Source organism: Ammospiza nelsoni, chromosome 1, assembly GCF_027579445.1.
Source record: "Ammospiza nelsoni isolate bAmmNel1 chromosome 1, bAmmNel1.pri, whole genome shotgun sequence".
In the NCBI taxonomy this organism is placed as follows: domain Eukaryota; kingdom Metazoa; phylum Chordata; class Aves; order Passeriformes; family Passerellidae; genus Ammospiza; species Ammospiza nelsoni.
In genome coordinates this window covers 130,482,114-130,498,537 of record NC_080633.1, presented here as the reverse complement: position 1 = coordinate 130,498,537, position 16,424 = coordinate 130,482,114, and the positions used below count along the sequence as shown (strand labels likewise).

Sequence of the window (16,424 nt, the reverse complement as noted above, 5' to 3'; positions counted from 1 at the left end):
TGATCTTACATAAGATTCATTATTTTTTAAAGTGACAAAATTTCACCAGACAAATTGATCTAAAAATCATAGTTTTAACAGATAGTAGAGTAACTATGGATTGTTCAGAAAAGGAAAACAGATTTGGGTCTTTTTCTTTATATTATGTCATATCACAGGTGTCTTTCTGATGCATCATGCTCCATATCCAGGTTCACTGACTGATGGAACACCAGCCAAGATAAGAAAGTTGGGAGGGCTGCCAAACAAGCATCAGTGCCAAATGACAGTGAACCCTTCATTTGCTTTCCAGCTTTGCCACACAAGAAGCTTTATTCCCAACAACTCCGGGCCTCCATTTTACAGACACGTTGTTGATAATGCATTTACATTTCACTAGGACTTCCTTCAATGAACTGTGAGAAGGAACATACAATGACACCAACAAGCTCTGAAATCACTTTCCCATGCAAATGCAAAATCCTGTCATCTTTGAACACCATTTCTTCTGGTCTGTCCCATCTGCTATTTAAGAGGAGTGAAAAATAAGTAGGTTAAAAAAAAAAAACAGAGAAGCTAGCTATTCAAGAGAAACCTTTCTACAAAAAGTTAAAATGGCAGTCAATACCCAGATTATTTTGATTCAGGATGGCACATGGCATTTTAAGACAGCTGTCTAATTGCATATACAAAAGAACAACAGAACCAGACTATAACCCCAACTAGAGACCACAATAATCACTTGAATTTCAACTTTGCACCAAAATATTCTCCCTACCCCCCAGTCCCTCAATCAAAACTAATTTATGGGGGAAGGAAATTAATAAAATTGAATCCTGAACCGTTTTTGTCTTAATAATAAATTTTATGGCAAACTGACGGCACATTTTTTCTCATTTTGAAGCATTATTAAAGGTGGGATAGAATCACCCTGGAGCAGGCTGGATGTCTTTCAGCTGACTCTGATTTAATCCCAAGCTGCCAAGTTTTCACCAGCCACCCAGAGGGGTCAGAAACAAACTTGTCTCTCCAAACCAACATATAATTTATGTCCTTAACCATTCTGGGCTGAGGAAGCAACTTGGATTCAGACTGGTTTAATTTTAAAAGCAGAGGGGAAATTTGAACTCCTGTTATTTAAAGTATCAGCTACCAAAAGAAAAAGAATATAGGAGCACTCTGATCCTCTGCATATCAGTAAACTTTCTTAGTTTTTCCTCTACAGAACAGGGTGAAATAACTCCCTCTAATTTCAATATTCCCTTCTCATTACATATAACCTCTATAATAGTCCACACGTTTTTTCAAATTAATTATTTTTTTAAAGAAATCTAATGTTGTAACACCAATCCAATTATTCAAAAGAATTATTTTTATTCCAAATCTTATTTTTCCTCATTATTTTAAATGCCTCAGAAATATAGTAATTAGATATAGAATAGTCTGCAATCACAACTGGCAAGAAGGAGAATTTTTTAACTGATGCCTTGGATTTCAGATGTTCTAGTAACTCAAAGTCTGCCTTTTAAAAAAGAGTATTAACCCACAATTTTTGCTGAGGAACAAGCTAGTTATAAGCATTAAAATACACAGATAACCTTGAAATGTGTATTAGTATCTCGGTTTTCCAGCAAATATGTTGATTTTTATTTTTAATCTTTCCCAAAATATCAAATACATGATGAAAAGCAATATATTATATATACGATATTATAATGTAACTGATTCTAACCAATAAACAAGCTTGAGAAGAAAAGCTTCCTTAAAAAGGAATTAAAGTAGCTTTATTCTAATGAATCAAAGTAGAATCTCATCTAGCTGTGACAGAGATTTCTTGTGCCAAATAATTTCACAATTTTGATACAAATATTTGGTATTATGCCCTGAATAAAGGTAAGAGGAAATCAGCCTTACTGAGCCAAGGAGAGCATTGAGTTAATAAAACATAGTCCTTGTATTTGTATGTAGTTCACACCTGCTCTGGCTTGTCAACAAGAATAAAATATTTCACCAATCATGGACTTGATAAATATTTCTCCAAAGTAACCAAAAAGCTGCCATGAAATAGAGCTGAACTAGTAAAAATCTTGGAAATTACATTATTTCCAAGAGATTGCTGAAAGTACTTCATTACAGAGCGCAATATAAAAGGAGAAAACTTTTTATTAAAGTTTTGGTAACAAACCAAAGCAAACAAAAAGCATCACATCTTTTAAAATGCTAACCACACACTTATAGAGACATAGCAAGAATATTAAACACATGGCATCCCAGGAGAATGTGGGGAAGCAATCCTCACAGGTCAGCTCTGCAGAAGAAATGAACTGGCAGTGAAACCTCGACATGACAGAATTTCAGCAGCATTCAATACTGTAGCTGTTGTAAGAAAAACAAAAACAAAAGGGCATCCAACAATTCTGCATATTTGCATGCATTTGAAAATCAAGTATCTACAGACATCCTAATTAAGCAACCTTTGCCAGTAAAAACTATTCTATTTTAATTATATTCCTTAAGTAATGTCCTGGTTAAGCAAAGCATGAGATAGATACCATCTAGTCTGTTTTTGGCATACTCTAGGTAAGGAGTCACTGAAGAAGAAAAGACACTGCCCTGCAGTACCACTACAAAAAATTATCTGTATTGCCTCTTTCAACAAGAGGGCTCATCTCCATGGAAAACTTTTCTTTTTACACCACTACAATAAAGATATGAAAAATTAAGTCCAGTAAACCTTTTCCAACACAAATTCACAGAATCAGTTATGTTGGAAAAGACACCCAAAGCCATTGAGTCCTACTGTTAACCTAACACTACTAAATGCACCACTAAACCATGTCCCTAATATAATCTAATTTGAGGTGTTTGACATTAATAGTTCTTTTGCTATGAAAGACTCAAGATGAAAATCCCTTCAGATTTATACATAAAATAAAAAATGTAAGATGGGAAGTTATGTTTGGTTTTTATTTATTTAAGAAGGGAAAGTTGTTTCACTTTTGAAAGAAGTACTTTGAAGTCAGGAGCTTCACTGTTTACTTGAAACCATTTATTTCCTCCTGCAGTTCCAAAGAAAAATGTTACACAAATACATTAGAGGAAGCAGGTGTATAATTTCATTGAAAAGCTATTTAAACTTCTGAAAAACAAACTTTGTCAGTGCAGGAGATCTTTCAAGCATTTCCTTATGTTACCTGCTAGAACATATAATTTAATATTTATCTTGCTACTTCATTACAAGAAAGCAACCACAGGGTATTATTTCACAGTACTAGCAAGCCATGCATGCTCTGTGGCCCTAAGCATAAAATAAATGATCACAGTGACAAGAAAACAGTAATGTCACTTCAAGCTGTAAATATATGAAGAAAATCCTCAGCATCACCAAAATAATGTAGTAAAATATCTAGGGATATGATAGTTCAAACAAGCTAACAACACAAAATCCCCCTTTAAACTAGATTGCATAATTCCATGAGATACTACATCACTTGTTTTCAATGTGCCCTCAGTTTCAGTTCAAACATACTTCTTGTTTTATAAATCAGTTATCACTGAAGTTACAGTAACATCTGGACTTGCTTAAGACTAATTAAGCTAAATATACCTTTAAGAAATGTATTTCAGCATGAAAAAATGCATTTACAAAATTATATTGATGTGCAATTAGGCAGCTTGCAGGTTTTTTGTATTTTAACATAAATTCCTCCAACAATGCACAAAGCAACTCAGTGTGGACAGAGACATGGATTGACATGAATGTAGGTAGATATGCATGCATTTTAAAATATTAAAATATTTAAATACTAAAGAGAATACAACTTTTCCAATGTACAGAGGCTCTGGTATAGAGGAACTTTATGCTCAGTAAGCTTCACTACATATTTTCAGATCCTACAGAAGCAGCCCCGACTGAATTAGCTTCAGAGGGTTAAATAAGTACAAGCAATGGCCCATGCTATCTCTTGTTGCAGGTTAACCCACCCTGAAGCACCAATTCAGAACAGGACCACGTTTCACTCTTCAGAGTGAGGTCAGGCGTTTGGTTTAAACTGTCTGTATCAGAGGTTTAAGCTAAATCTTTGGATGTGAATAGGAGCAGGGACACTCACTGCGTTATATGAATGGCTGTAGGTTAGTAAATTCCAAGAGAAAGTCATTAATAAGTAGAAGTTTAAGCTAAATCTTTGGATGTGAATAGGAGCAGGGACACTCACTGCGTTATATGAATGGCTATAGGTTAGTAAATTCCAAGAGAAAGTCATTAATAAGTAGAAGGTGGTAATGAGTATTAACATTTTAAATCACTGTGGTTATTTGCTAAATTAACAACGTCCTGCTAGCCAAGTTTCCAAACTAGCTTATACACTAACTCCAGAAGGCAATCATTTACCAGAACTCACTCTACAGGTGCCGGATACCAGCAGCACACAACAGAGTACAGCAGCCCTACAAAAGCAGCAGCAGGCTTGTAAAGCAAGGATGGATACAGCACCTCATGGTTAAACAGCAGATGTTATGGGGGAGGAGAATGCAAGCACACAGCCAGATTAAGTCCAACTGGAAAAATATCTCCATGCTATTGAAAACAGAAAATAAAGTGGTAAGTTTAACGCACTGTGACCCACCTCATTTTTAGAGTTTAGCAAGTAATTTACTTCAAAAGAAGTATTTTCTTGTTAAAAGAAAGGCTAGTTACTATTATGACTGCCTAACACTTCCCACTCTAACATCCTATTTTCCAACCTGCTTAGAATCTTCTCAAGCAAACTGGGCTGAAAGTTATACACTAGAATGTTCTTTAGAACTCTTATTTCGACCAAAGTACTTAAGACAATAACAAAAAAAAACCACCACAGCTCAAAAAACCACAACAATCTAATGGAGAAAATTATCCTGGAAGAGAAAATAAATCAAAAACTTGCAGTATTTTCTCTGGAAATGTTCAACACTAGCACACTGAAGCTGGAATTTGAATTCTGGCCTGTATAACTTGGATGTACATTTTATCACCCTTCCAGAAAGGCGAATATACCCATGCTTGCAAGTTTTTTGGAATATGAGAAATACGAGTCTTCAGCAAAGAGCATGTATTTTATTTGCTAATATCTCTACTAAACTTGATCCAGCCTAGAACTGAATAGAATCTTCCTTTCACTTCCAGGTGAACAATATGCCTTGATCAAAGTACCAGAAAATAAAGGTAGGAAGCTGATTTATCCTTTCCAACATCCAACTAATAAGTGGCAGCAATGTAGAAGAAATTTCAACCAAATGTGGAGAGGGTGGGATTGCAACCTAAACTGTGTTGCAATTTTAGCAATAGTCAAAGTGGTGGCTGCCAGAAAGGCAGAAACCTGCACCGAAACTGGATGGTTGAACAGCAACTCCATCAGAGCATGCTAACGAGAAAAATATAAGAACAAAAAAGGGGACTGCAGAGTGAGGAAGCCATCAGTTGTTGTTTGGGGAAGTAATCTGTGAACTTTAGCACAAGTAATAAGAGATTATGTATGAGAGACAGAACAGACTGGCTGATCACAAACACTGGAGGAAAACAAGCCAACAAAGGCAAGAAAGATTCTACAGAATAGTTGAACAGGAAACAGAAAGAGAAAGCCTCTCCAAATCACAGGAGAGAAACAGAAAAGACATCAGATTAGGTATTGAAAAGGATATGATTTTAGATCAACTAAGGTATCAGCCTAAAAAAAAAATCTTAACTGGCTAAATATGAACAGGATTTGCATAAAACGCTATTAATGATGCAGAAAGTGAAAGTTACATTGCCAGTGACAAAAAAAAAAAAAAACCAGCAGAAGCAGCTTGTACTTTCAAAGTAAGCCTTCCTCTATTGCCCATCCTCTACAGTCCAAAGGCAGAGATAAAACACTCTACACAAACACATGGATCACACTGTCTTGGGTCAATCCCTATAAAGCATGACACAGAATTATTAAATACTACTAGCTCAAACAGCAGCAGTCTGCCTAGTGAGTAGCTTCCAAACCTCCTGATATGACTTCAATTATTTTTTAATGGATAGAAAACAACACACAAACTACATTAGAAATAATTCTCTTTACTTGATGAAGTTGCATTTGGAAATGATTGCTGAAGTACATTATGACAGTTTAACTGCATGGCTTTTATCCCTTCCCCCCCAGTACTATCTTTGCCTGGTGCACACTTACCAAGTCACTGGTCAGGATTTTGTTTATTCTTACTCACTGTGCTCCCCCCAAAATAAATAGATAAACAAACAAATAACTACTGCATAATGCTACATTGAAAGCAGAAATTGATTTCCCCTAAGCCATTGCAGAGCACCAATATGTTAGATTCATGTTGCTGAAATAGTCAAAACCATACTCATTCCACTGAAGTAGCATGGTTATTATCCCTGTTAACAGATGCAATATTAGAACCTGATTAAGGATCAATTTATTTACCACCTCAGATGCCTGACCTGACATAGCCTAAATGAAACTAAGTTCTTGGGCGTGTTACCCAGTAAATATGATCAAAGATACCTGCAGTATCAATAGTGTACACACATCCCTACCCCCACCACACATGGCCAAGATTCAGATGTCTATTTCAGACAAGATAAAAATCTTTTTTTGCTCTATTTGCATTATATCTCTTATTCAATGGAAATAATTGCCCTAGAGACTAGGTTTATATCTGCCCAAAGTAGATGGATGCCCCAGTAGAGACAGCAACTGTATTCTGAAAAATGCCTCTGCAGGGGGAAAAAACCCAAAAAACCACAGCCGTACAATTAAGAACAGTAACTTAATAAAGTTAGGCACAAATGAAAATCCAGCTATGGTTGCTTCTTCAACTTTAATTCTGGCCTTTCTTAACATTTGAGACTTTTACCTGAAACCTTAAAATTACAATTAATTGCATACAGTGGCAGAATCTGTTTCACTCTCCATTTGCATGTGCAATCCTTCACATTTCAAAGCAATTACAAGCCAAACCAGTCATGTAATTGCTGCAGAAGGCACACCTTGCCCTTTCTGGTATTTCTGGTGCATTCATTATCATGGTTTCTGAGAAACAGTTAAACTACCAGCATCCTAGAGCTATTTTCCCTGTCTTTACAATAGACAGAGTTCTTGCATTCTATACACAATGAAAACCTGAGCCATTCTTCACCTACAAAATGCACTGTTTTGCAGAATTAACATAGATAAGTTAACAGTTATTCCAAGTAGGCACTGCCTTCAATAAAACATACTCAAAGCCATACTCCAGTCAACTGTTTTTATGACTTGACACTTGTGATAATGAAGTTAAATCTAATAAACCCCCTTTTTTTGAAGGAAAATCAGATCACCAAAACAAGACTTCATCATCTAATACTCCAAAATCACCCATATCCAGGTACTAATCCACAGTAACACTGTATAAAGCACCCTATTTCAGAGATGAACTTTAAAGGTGAATACCTCTAACTTCAAAAAGACTGCATTTTACAGTTTCACTACCCACACTGCATTTTTACAGATAAAAGCATCAATCTACACAAGGCTTCCCCTGAAGTGTTGCATTTCTCTTCACTGCACTGCCAATTGGAAGCTCCTTCCTTTTGGGATTCTAATTTATTCTCTCACTGAATGATTTTTAGGACAATAAAACTATTCATCTGCATACTTAGAGGTGCATTTTCACCATTTCATAAGAAATATCAACCATATAAAATATTCTTTATTACCAATATTTTTTTTTAAATTTTTATCCACCACAGAGAAACAAAAGCAAATTTACAGATAGTTTAAGAGACTTCATCCCACAAATGCAGCATAGTGTGGCTTTTACATTAATTGTGCATATGTAATTTTCCATAAAGTGGCTTTAAAAAGTATATAGTGCAAAGATCCCCACAGTTTGTGAAAGACAATTCAGGTTGCAACTGTTACTTCCAAATTATCTGTTACCCTTAAAACAGAAAGGTAATATTGTATGACGTTTGAGATAAGAAAAAGGATATGACTGTATAGCCCTAAAAAAAACCCCAGCAATATTTCACACCTCAGAAACAAAACAGAAAAAAGGAACAATGAAAACAAAACCATGTCACTGTCTTAGTGTTTTACTCAATCAGCAGTTCTTGGTCTAGATCCAGCCAAGATATTATGCTGATTAGGACAGGGTGTAGGAGGTAGGAAGAAACTGTTTTCACTGCTTACAGTTTTAAAGAAAAAGCTGTGGCATTGCTGGGCAGGACTAAACAGGATGCTTCCATTTCTTAACCCATTCCCCAGTAAAAACACCTCCTGCAAAGCTTAAACTTATCTTCTGCTGTTGAATTAATCTGACACATCATATACCTTATCTACTAACTAAGTTAAACACTGAAAACAGGGAAGTTTGTTCTTCCTTTCCCAGACATACAGGCAGCATGTAATCCTAATAATCTAAATTCTTGCAAAGCAGGATATTTCTCTTTGTTTACCCTTGTTCTCGTTTCATGACTTAGTTAATCCATTACCTAATTTATCTTGGAATCATCTTTAATTGTTAATAATGGAAAGACTCAGGACTCCTGTGCTGAGTTTACAAGCTCTCTTCTATTCTTGCCCTGGCAGAATTTCTGCCTGGTGTCAGGTCACAGAAGGCGAAGTCTACTTTTCTTCAGCTACGCTGAAGAAACCACCACAAAGTCCAAACAAAGCATACTGGCACACAAAGGGAAGAAAGTGCAACTGCAAATAGGAATAGGAAGGTAAAGAAAGAAAGGAGATTAAAAAAAACCCAAACTAGTCACTTTATGAGGAAAATACTTTTGGTCATTAGGTACTAAAACCTCTCAATCAAAAAGCAGATGGCTTAAAACCATGCTGGTGTGAAATGAAGAGCAGTGTGCACAACAGCTTTTTAGGTTTCCCCTCTATGTTGTCCCACAGATAAAACTTACACTGACTGTAAAATCTTACACTTCAGTAAAGCAACAGCCTGGCTTCACAGACTATAAGCACTATCATTCCTTTCACTTAAAAAGGAGCTAGAAGCTTGATACATCCATCTCTGACCCTGAGTAAAAGGGCTCCTGGTCTCTCAAGATGTTTTTAGCAGTATCATATAAAGGAAAGCTTACCTTCTTTTGAAAAAAGCAAAATCAGACAAAAACTAAGTATCTGATACAGCTTCACAGGTAAAATGAAAATGAAAAGGTAGCTGCTTGTCTCAGTAAACTGAAGCAAGGTCTTCAACTCAGGGAAAAAAGGTAATTGAAAATGCTTTATTCTGTTTATATTTGACGTAACAGATAGTAGAACACAAAATCAGAGCACCTCCACTAGGACACACAGTGGAGAACACTTTGATTAAAGTAATTTTCCCAGTACACAATCTAAAAATAAAGTAACCTTCAACACACTCCACCTTCCAGACACATTTCTTTGCATTGATCAATGTATTAGACTGCTTATCATGGAAACATGAAAGGCAGCCTCAGAGTAAGATAGTTCCCAATCACTGACCAGAAGAAAACGTTTGTTATCAGGCTTCAACTTGCCAGTAGAATGATGCCACCACAATCACCATTTATTCCCATCCAAATGTTCTTCCACTATCAGAAGTCTGAGGGACACCTGGAAGTTCCCTACATAACACATCTTGATATGAAGGAGAAAATCCAAACAGTATGTTGCAACAACCACTCTGTCAGCACTGTCACTTATTATACACAGTTCCTGTACAGATGTTAATTAATACTCAAAACATTTACTGGTAAAGTCCTATTAGATGTTGATACAAGGAAGAGCTGCCACACTGAATAGGGCCTTGGCACATGGCCCTAATTTGCAGGTCATAAAAAGCATAAAGCACTCCTCAACTATCTAATTTACACAAAATAAAAGCCTTCTATTTCCTAAAAAAAGTATAAATGTTTCTTCCTGAGATTGAGTTCTGAATGGCAATACTGCAGAAGATCTGCCAAAACATCCCTCCCCTTGTCCAGTTTCACAGAAGTATACAGTGAGTTCTGTGCACCATGTACTTTTAGCAAAGGAAACAGATGAATGACGCATTTAGGCACAGCAACACCAATACTCTTTTCCTCTGGAATGCAACTCTTATGGTGCAATGAAAGACTCTTATTTGTCTAAGAGCAGTTAACAAGGTTATTTTGTATAAATACTTAAAAATAAAAACAAGGCACAGCAGCACTAGTGCTGTGGTGCCATCATATCCAGAACACTAGCAGGCAGCACTGCCAAAGCCCCATGCCTCAACGAAAACCCTCAGTCCCATCTGAGCCTCCACTGTTCACAAGATCCCTAAGGTGCAAGACCACTTTGCACTCCCTAAAAAAACATTTCTTGCAAATATGTGTAAATTTGTCTCACCAGAAGTCAGACACAATGCACCTAAACACTACAGCTGGAACGGTCTGACACATTAAGCATTTTAGGATAAAATAAAACTTCATTACCTGATGTGGCTCACAGAGTTTGTTTTTACGTGAAAAAGCTGATCATTAACCAAGAAACTTAAAAGTGGTGATTTTATTTGTTAAGGATATGCAGCATCAGTGAAACACAATGAGAACAAACAACATGATTCTTACTGCATACAATTTCCCCAGAGTTAGTCCTTTTGCTGAAGCAGTTCCTCATCCACTAAATGGAACAACAGAAGGGGACAGCTAGGCACTCCAATTTAGAGAAAGCTCTAATCTGCCTTATGGGAGCAACTAAAGGACCTATGGAAAAATGTTTGTTTAACAGTAATTTGTCTCAACTATAAATGGAAGCAGAACAGAACTGACATAGTCCCACAATGACAGTTTGTGCTGAACAATAACAGGATACTTGCATTAACAGAGTTGTGCTCTATTTAGGAAGCAAAAACAAGTGACTATACCAAACTCAATTGGTACAAACATTTATTTCTGCAAGGTGCCCTTTAAATGTCTTGCTAAAGACATCATATGGGGATGGCCTCTAAAGAGAGGAAGTTTAATGCCTGAGGAAACACCTGTATATATGAAACTTTAAGCTCATTTCACTAGGTCATTTTGCCAAGTTGCTTTACAGCTTTTCAGACTGTTGCAGTATGTCTAGATGCAAAGTGAATCTCTGGAAACTTGCCCTTCAAAAAAACCCAAAACCCCACAACAACTGTTCTCATTTTGTGTCTGGCTACATGTCCAACAGGAGGCTACCAGCTGCCCAGCAGGTGATTGACTTCAATCTACAGTTTAAAAGTGGAAAAATCTACAGTAATCCTTCCATTACAAAAGAAGTAACCTAAAATGTAAGTACTCCTACTTTTTCTTGTTCCATGGATAAGCCCCAAGGTATGGTTAATTCTTCTAAGAAGTATGCTACAACATCAATGAAGGCAAAGCAAAACAGACACACAAACCCCTTCTCACTTGCCATAATGATGGAAGACCTAAGGGTCGTATCACAAATGACATCTCACAGCTCAGCTGTGGGGCTTTTCTTCTTTCTACAAATTCTACTTTGAAAACTCAAAAACCATTCCAAACCAGCTGACATAAGACATGCTCACAACAGGAAGAAAAGTTCTTGTAGAGCCCTGTAATATTCTAGTCCCACACAGCATTTACAGCTCTTTCTAGATACCCATTGCTTTGAATCAGTACTTGCATTAAGAGGAAAAAAACCAGAAAAAACAAGCAACTCATGCCAGAGAAGGACCAGCAACCAAAACCAAGGTAAAACACAGTTATGAAGTGCTTGAGAACCACCAGAAATGTACATGGAACAATCAAGATCACTGAAGAAAAGACTAAGGCACCTTATGACTCAGATGAACGAAATCTCTTCCACAAAGTCTCTTTCCATCAACTAAAAAATAAACTTACAAAAATATCTGCAATAATGAGGTGAGCATTAGTTTACACAAGTTTGAAAGAAATCTGTCAATACATAAATATCAGCAACAGACTAAACACCTATTTATTATTACAATGCACCAAGAAATAAAATAAAATTTTTAAGGGCCTGAAGAAATCTGCTGAAGTAATCCCTCAAGTAAATACTTAAGGGGGAAGAGTGTAATTTTACTTGAAAGTTTCTTTCTGGGTTAAAACAGACCACAACAGTATCTCAAGTGTAATCTATATACAACACACAAAGGTATATGGTTTTCCTTAAAGATTATTTCATTGATGATTTAAAATACAAACTACTAGAAATTAACTAAAATTAAAGTAAAACAAGAATAAAAGTTCCACTTCAGAGACTCATGAAGAAAAGGAAGTCTCCTCTTGCAAAAAAATAGGAACATTAAAAAAAAACCTAAACAACTGTTTTAAGAGGTACTGATACAGCCTCTTCCATATTCTTCCTACTTGGGGAAAAATGGTAAATTGCAACACTAATAAAAACAATCAGTTCTCTAAGATTAAATGTAACTTTTTACCTTCTTGGTAGAAGTCTGTCTCCAGGTGCAATTCACATGCTTTTAGCAGTAAGATCCAACACCAGTCCCAGGGTCTTGAAGCTGTATTAGGTACACCAGTTTATTCAGCTACACATCTTCGATCAGCTAACACAGAAGGCACAATGGAAATGCAGCTAAGACAAACACAAGACAAAAATCTAAAATCAACTTCTATATAGATAAGCCAGTGTTAAAATGAATACTTTTACTAATCATTCAAAGATTACCAACCATTCAAGATGCACCAACCCTCAGAAAGAACTGGACTGACTCGCATCTCAGCTACTAACCAAAAATCACACTAGGAGTAGAACCCAAAACATGTATCCATCAGTTCATTTAATTCAGGTATTTGAATTTATTCTGCTAAGCCAGTACATGATGTTTAGGTACAATTCAGAAAACAAATCACAAAGCTAATATGGATGTCTGACCATGGGCCAGAGTAAACTGACCCCATAATGGAGAGCACCAGCTTGGCTAAAGGCCATCAGAGGACAGTGGTCCAGAGTACTAAAGCTGTACTTCAGAGCTCAAACATCTTTCTTAGTGCTTCCAAACCAGGATTCAGGAGTCCTATGAAAAGATTTAGGCATCCTACACTGTCATCCTGGAAGGAAGGGGAGTGGTGTTTGTTTTGGATCTTTAAAAGGAATAGTTTAGTAAGACTAAGCACAAATCAAACAGGCCCAGTAAACAGGGGAGAAGACTCTACCTACTGTACTAGTTAGGAAGAATCACCTACTCACCAAACAAATTCAGTCTGAAGTTTTTCTCATAGTAGCTCCCCTGTTTCTCATAGGGGAATAGTAGCTAAATGCTGTTAATTAAGAATATGGGAGAAGAAAACCATATAACATATATTTTCCACCACAAAAGACTCTACCTAACTGCCAAAAGAATTCAAGGGCTTGTGTTCCTTCACAGGTTGATAATATTTACATAAATCAAGTTTTCCTAATGCATTTTTAAATGTTAACTGGGAATCTCATAGCTAAGGGAGTTTAAACGATTCATTTACTAATGGAGAGACCAGAATTTGTACACACTATGAAGGTAAACAAATACATCTGTCAAGCATCTTCTTTCCTCCTGAGCTTCAGCTAGTACAATTAATCAAAATCTGATGATTGCTCTGCATAAGGAATGTGTCATTTGTCTGACAGATTTAAGTTGAAGGGGAGAGAAGAAAAACACACAAACATTTCAACTCCTTCTTTTAGTAATTATGATCTTATATCCACAAAATCAAAAATAGCTGACAACATAAACATAACAGCTTGAATTCAGCATTTTATAAATGCTGAATTGTATAAAATTCAGTTGAAACTGGCATACTTCAAGAAATATGCACACAGAAGAGTTATACATATGTAAGCCTTTTACTGAACTCGTTTTTAAGATCAGCATTATTATCATTGTGCAAAAGCAAAACTTTCATTTTCTGGACAAACAGGCTGAGTTCATATGCAATTAAGAATAAAAAAATGCTTTCTCAGCTTTCTGAAAGCTTGAAGTACAAGCATTTAAATGTTTACAGTTAAATAAGTACCAGATTTTGTAAACTGTTAAGTAATGTTACACAGCCATCATTTCTAAGCATTCAAGTGAATTCTGTTAGGTGGGCAATTCAGAATTTTACTTCAGTCTGACCTGGATATTAAACCAGAAACTTTCTTTTCCAACGAATTTAAAAAGAAACATTTAATCAGACAGTGAAATATGGTTCTCTGACTAACAAAAAGATTAGTGAGTAAAAAAACATTGAGGGAGAAAATTAATTCTCAAAATTAATTTATGTTTAGTTTTGTCTCCAGAATTAAGCCCTGCAAGATATGTTTCCCCAAACTGTGCTTAATAAAATAATGCCATCCTTGATGACAGTTGAGACAGAGCTCTCTAATCAGTACCAATGCCAACTACAGTATTTCAATGGAAACAAGATTTGTTGTGTTCCTCATGGAAAAACACAGACATATATCCAATAAGCAACCACAAGGGCATGAAGGCTTCAAATTTTGATTTCTCAGCTCAGCACTAACAGCATTCTACTACTGTCCCTTTGGTATATCCCCATAACTCCATTCCACTCCTACCCCTCTGGCAAAGCCCCATTTCCTTCTGTCAAGAGGCAGTCCTGGAGCAGAACGAGAAAGGCAGAAGGAGCCTTCCCTTTGCCAGCCATCACCTCTTCAGCTCACTTACATGCACGCTGGCTTTCACACAGTTTGTTACCAATTCTTCCCTGTCTTTCAAAGGTGCGCCTGCAGTAGCTGCTGTGTGTCTAGCAAACTGCTAGGTGGAAAACTCCCAGCTTTGCAGAAGGACCTATGCAAGGAAAACACCCGGCAGGACGCGGGCTATTCCCACTGCTTGTCCCCCACCGCCTTCACAGCCGAGATGCACTAGCCCTGCAAACTCCTCCGACCCACCGGATCCGGGCTGGGCAACGCACACGGAGAGGTCAACGAGAAGCTCTCCGGGGGGAGGTGCGAACGCTGCCCCCGGGGTGCCGGAGGCCCGGGAGCTGCTCGCGTTCCCCTCCCCGTGCCAGGTCTGCCGGTGCCCCGCAAGTTCCAGTGCCGGAGTTCCCAGGCCCCCGGGCCGCTGCCGGGCGGCGGGAGCGCGGCGACGGCCGAGGGGCCCCGCGGCCCACCCAGGCTGGCGGCGGGCGGCAGCTCCTCCCCGCACACCGCGTCGGGGCCGAGCGGGACCCACCCGGGGCTCCCCGAGCCCTGGAGCCGGCCGTGCCCCCCTCCTCCGCCACGGGCCGCTCCGCCCGGGGGGAGACAATGGGCACGATGACTTCACCCTCCAGCAATGTGAGCAGCAGCGGGGGACGCCGCCGACTTCCCCCCGGCCCCCAGGACGCTCTCGGGCCCTCTCCCCCCCGCGCTCGGGCTCCCTCCCAGAGGCGGCTCCAGCTCGGAGGTTCCGCTCCACCCCTCACCCGCCGCCACGCTCAGGGCGGCGGCCGCCGGCGGAGGCCCGAGCCGGGGAACGCCGCCACCGCGCCCCTCGGCGCCCCCCGCCCCGCCGCGGACCCACCCCCGGTACCTGTGAGTCGGCCGGAGGAAGCGGCGCTGCTCCGCCCGCCCGCCCGAGCCCGGCGCCGCGCAGGAAGCGCCTCCGTGTGTGTGTGTCTATGTGTGTGTGTGTCTATGCGTGTGTGTGTGAGTGCGAGTGAGGAACGGAGGGGGCGGCACCGCCCGGCCGGGGCGGGGCGGGGCGACGCGGGGCCGGGGCCGGGGCTGCCCGGCAGGGAGGCGGCGCCCGGACCGTCGGTTTCCGCGACGCGCTGAGCTCAACGCGCACGGCGGTGCCGCCCCTCGCCCGCCCCCGGCTGGGCGGCTCCGGCGGGCGGGAGCGTTGCGGACCCCACGGTGGGCCCGGGGCGCCTCACGCGATCCCCGCTCCCTGCCGGCCCCGGTGCCGTGCGGGGGATGCTCGGAGCCGGCGGGGTGGGTGCGGTGTCTCTGCCCCCGTGGCGGGGGACGCCGCAGCGCTGCTAGCCGCAGTAGCAGCACAAGGTACAGGGTTATATGCGTGTACAGTTCCGTGGGCTTCACACCTATGGAAATGGAAAAGTGTGAGGCGAAGAACAAACTATCGGGGCGTTTCAATAGGTCGTGCTGCTGAGCGCTGATTCACTTGCCAAAATGACAAAACCTTGTTTCCGTGCTGCGAGATACAGATTTACCTTCTTTCCCCCCCCCTCCCCCCCGCGCCATTTGAAACAGAAGCCGCCTCAGAATTTGCCCACGAGCCCCCATCTGTTCCTTCAGGCATGGCCCTGTTCTGCATTGAGCTGCGGTCGGCCCCGGGCGTCCCGCAGCCCCAGCCTGGGCTGCCTCCGGCCGGCCTGTATCGCCCGCCCGTCCCTGAGGTCGGGCTCTGCTCTCCTTTGGCTACCGACCTCCGTGCGGTCTTCCACGGGATTCCCTCCTTCTGCAACCCCGTCGTAGCTGCCGCCCTCTCCCACAGCCGGCTTGCTGCTCCTGACCTCCACTCCT

The 16,424-nt window shown here is 40.1% G+C and overlaps 1 protein-coding gene across 3 annotated transcripts in view; it reads right to left on the bottom strand.

The window, feature by feature from the left end:
* Positions 1 to 15,612, bottom strand: part of RNF19A (ring finger protein 19A, RBR E3 ubiquitin protein ligase) — a 57,203-nt gene extending 41,591 nt beyond the window's left edge. Inside the window, exons 1-2 of one of the 3 annotated variants that reach the window (XM_059474543.1) lie at positions 15,469 to 15,612; positions 12,391 to 12,545 (exon numbers count right to left, since the gene is read on the bottom strand). The gene's annotated coding sequence lies outside the window, so the exon portion shown is untranslated. Of the gene's footprint in view, positions 1 to 12,390; positions 12,546 to 14,843; positions 14,962 to 15,129; positions 15,261 to 15,468 lie in introns of those variants that run through there. The other 2 variants (XM_059474561.1, XM_059474552.1) reach the window with 2 other exon arrangements.
* Between the last annotated feature and the right edge of the window lie 812 nt (positions 15,613 to 16,424).